Source organism: Puntigrus tetrazona, chromosome 7, assembly GCF_018831695.1.
Source record: "Puntigrus tetrazona isolate hp1 chromosome 7, ASM1883169v1, whole genome shotgun sequence".
In the NCBI taxonomy this organism is placed as follows: domain Eukaryota; kingdom Metazoa; phylum Chordata; class Actinopteri; order Cypriniformes; family Cyprinidae; genus Puntigrus; species Puntigrus tetrazona.
The window spans coordinates 23,013,815-23,018,378 of NC_056705.1; positions in this window are offsets into that span (position 1 = coordinate 23,013,815).

Below are 4,564 nucleotides of genomic sequence, written 5' to 3' on the forward strand. Positions count from 1 at the left end.
TGCAATGTATGATTTGCTCCTTCAAATGCAATTTTATATATATACATACAGACGTGGACAAAATTGTTGGTACCCTTTGGTCAATGAAAGAAAAACTCACAATGGTCACAGAAATAACTTTAATCTGACAAAAGTAATAATAAATAAAATTCTATAAATGTTAACCAATGAAAGTCAGACATTGTTTTTCAACCATGCTTCAACAGAATTATAAAAAAAAATAAACTCATGAAACAGACCTGGACAAAAATGATGGTACCCCTAACTTAATATTTTGTTGCGCAACCTTTTGAGGCAATCACTGCAATCAAACGCTTCCTGTAACTGTCAATGAGACTTCTGCACCTCTCAGCAGGTATTTTGGCCCACTCCTCATGAGCAAACTGCTCCAGTTGTGTCCGGTTTGAAGGGTGCCTTTTCCAGACTGCATGTTTCAGCTCCTTCCAAAGATGCTCAATAGGATTGAGGTCAGGGCTCATAGAAGGCCACTTTACAATAGTCCAATTTTTTCCTCTTAGCCATTCTTGGGTGTTTTTAGCGGTGTGTTTTGGGTCATTGTCCTGTTGCAAGACCCATGACCTGCGACTGAGACCAAGCTTTCTGACACTGGCTAGTACATTTCTCTCTAGAATTCCTTGATAGTCTTGAGATTTCATTGTACCCTGCACAGATTCAAGACACCTTGTGCCAGACGCAGCAAAGCAGCCCCAGAACATAACAGAGCCTCCTCCATGTTTCACAGTAGGGACAGTGTTCTTTTCTTGATATGCTTCATTTTTTCGTCTGTGAACATACAGCTGATGTGCCTTGGCAAAAACTTCGATTTTTGTCTCATCTGTCCACAGGACATTCTCCCAGAAGCTTTGTGGCTTGTCAACATGTAGTTTGGCATATTCCAGTCTTGCTTTTTATGATTCGTTTTCAACAATGGTGTCCTCCTTGGTCGTCTCCCATGTAGTCCACTTTGGCTCAAACAACGACGGATGGTGCGATCTGACACTGATGTTCCTTGAGCATGAAGTTCACCTTGAATCTCTTTAGAAGTCTTTCTAGGCTCTTTTGTTACCATTCGGATTATCCGTCTCTTAGATTTGTCATCAATTTTCCTCCTGCGGCCACGTCCAGGAGGTTGGCTACAGATCCCATGTATCTTAAACTTCTGAATAATATGTGCAACTGTAGTCACAGGAACATCTAGTTGCTTGGAGATGGTCTTATAGCCTTTACCTTTAACATGCTTGTCTATAATTTTCTTTCTGATCTCTTGAGACAACTCTTTCCTTTGCTTCCTCTGGTCCATGTCGAGTGTGGTACACACCATATCACCAAACAACACAGTGATTACCTGGAGCCATATATATAGGCCCAATGGCTGATTACAAGGTTGTAGACACCTGTGATGCTAATTAGTGGACACACCTTGAATTAACATGTCCCTTTGGTCACATTATTTTCAGTGTTTTCTAGGGTACCATCATTTTTGTCCATGCCTGTTTCATGAGTTTATTTTTTAAATAATTCTGTTGAAGCATGGTTGAAAAACAATGTCTGACTTTCATTGGTTAACATTTATAGAATTTTTATTTATTATTACTTTTGTCAGATAACAGTTATTTCTGTGACCATTGTGACTTTTCTTTCATTGACCAAAGGGTACCAACAATTTTGTCCACGTCTGTATATGTGTGTGTATGTATATGTATATATATATATATATATATATATATATATATATATATATATATATATATATATATATATATATATATATATATATATATATGCACAGGCAAATATTGTTTAGGTTTCCTTCAGAATTCACCTGGATGATTGCATCTTAGTAGACAGGATGTGATGCAGGCATTGGATTCTTGTTGTTGGACTTGACTGGAGGGCAAAGATAAGGATGATTATTCATGAGTGACTCAAGGTTTTTTTGTTTTTTGCGAAAGAATGTACTAAAACACTTGTTCTGGAACTTGACTGAGACATTTTTGGCATGTAGCACAAATATATGGCGAATGGCTGCTTAACCTCTCCCCCTGAGTTTACTCCTGTTAGAACTAAGAGAGCATTATGCTATTTCAGACAGATGTGAGTAGTAAAGAGTCAGAAGGACGTGTTGAAAGAACATCTGGAAAGGCTGCATTCTTTAATAGAGTAGATCCTTTTGGTTTCATTCTGTTCCACTGAGTAGCTATTATACTACTTAAAGTGCCTTAAAATAAGTAGGTAATTATTTTTATGTGTTAGGTGAAATGCTTTGTTGTTTTAATTCTTATTACACAATAATTGTGGAAACACTCTAAATCTAATAACGTTTCATATTTAACATACAGTTCAAACCGTGATAATGATATCAGAGAAATGACAAAATTACTAAAACGAAAAAAGATTTCCCAAGCTGCACAGGTATCTCCAGAAGTGAGTAAAACATCAAGAAAAGTATTCAGCTAGTGGCAGAGCTATGTAAGCATGTGCATCTGCATCATGTTCTCATTCAACAGATACTTGTACAAAATATAATGCGTGAATATTAAAAGATGTAGACGTATGTAGCTTTTTAGGAGTTTCAGCTACAGCTTTATGATACATGTGCTGCACTTCAAAGCATTGGCCAGCAGATGGTGAACACTTCTTTCTTTTGATCATTGGTTCGTGTATCCGATTAAGCGCGCTATTCTAGTGCTCTATTAGCCAGTGGAATAATACCTATATGTGTGATATGTGTATTTTTCAATACGAATTATTCGATTAGACTCTTATCTTTTAATAATAGGTCTCGGTTTATGAATGCTGCATATTAAAACTGAGGAAAAAAATGTCATTCTAGTCGTCAAGTTGTGAAGAAACCTCCACGGGGAGGCACCCTCGGTCTTCTAATGATGCAGTAAGTCCAGTTTAGTATGTGGTAAACCGATTTTGTCTGTCCACCTTCATATGCAGCTGTTGATTTTTGCCACATTAGAGATTAAGTTAACTTTAACCACGTTACTGTCAATTCTTTCAGCTTTACAGTATTTACATTTTGAGCAAACTGTTAAACTGACAACAGTTGATGTCACATATATAGGAATTAATTCAGGTTCTGTGTTATTGATCAAGCACATCTGGATGGATGTATTAAGCATGTCTGGACTTATTTTATACTACCGAAAGTGTAGTCGGGTGGATACATGCGCAATAGATCGGTTTGAGAAGTAAATAAACATGTGAACAAGTAACTATCCAGAGTCTTCTCCCTTCTGGGTGTCTTTATATCGTTTCATCGATGGATTGTACAGGTTTGAGCAGCAACGGGCTTCCTCACACATCCTGCGCATGCGCAGCTGGTGCTTTAGCAGCCAGACCAGGCGCACCTGTCCGAGACAGGTTTTTACGTCACGCGGAAAGTATAGGCTTTAGACAGATCAGTCCGTTTTGTTACCAACAAAACTCAAGCTAACACATCCCAGACGAATAAAAAAGTAATTAATTACAACAATTTCAAGCTTTCTTAAGTGTATGTTAGTTTGTGCATAATCTAATTAAATATGCACAAATTTTCATCAACAAAAATCTGACCATTGGATATAATTAGGTTCATAATTCTTGTTTCATTTTGTAAACATAGAATACAAGAGGTTTTTACAGATGGGATTCCGGATATCACTAAACATGACTAAAATGATGTATAATTATACATAAGCAATCCCATCTGTAAAAAAAAAACTTCGGTATATGGATGGGGAATAATAAAAATAAAGTGCTACTGAAGAGGGACTTTCTGTACACTGACAAAGATAAATTATATATTTGATTTAAATGAAAGATTTAATACATGTTTTACAAAACACAATTTCTTTAACACAGAGTCTACATTAGAAATCTTTTCCCTTCCTTTTAAAAAAAAGCAATCAGGTCCTGTTAAACGTAAAGGGTTTCACAAAACCCATTAATTGTTCCTAATGAATTCTCTGAAATGAAATCTTTAAGCTTTCATATTCTGGTGCGAAATGACTTGACCCTAAGTGCAATAATAACATTTCTAAAAGCTATATAAAATACCTTTGGTATATCTTTGCACGTGGATGTGATTGATGACCAGAGGCATTAAGTTTGCGAGCTATAATCCATTATAAGGTAATAGGCCCAAATAAATCTCCCCATAATTAAGACCAATCCTTCATAGCTATAGGACAAGTTGGTTTTTTAAGACCCAATTACCCCCGTCTGAGACTGCTGCTAAAATGCTGGAGATTTGGTCAGAGAGGAAGGAGACTAGAGCGGAGGCTGGCGGAATATATATTATGGAGATGATCCAAGGAGGAATAAAAAGTTCCCCCTGCTCTCAGCCATCTCTTGCTCTCATAGCAGGACCCTATTAGATTTACGTCAAGCGCACACCCCCTTAATTTATGTTGTACAGATAATGCATTTGTGGTCTCGACTAGCCTCCTTTCTTGTTCCATCACTGGATGTTTCTTTAATTATATGTCAAAGGCCATAAAACCCGAAATGAAATTCTCATCGCACAGCTTTTTCTTAAATATTCCATTTTCACAAAAGATGCTGATATCTCCAG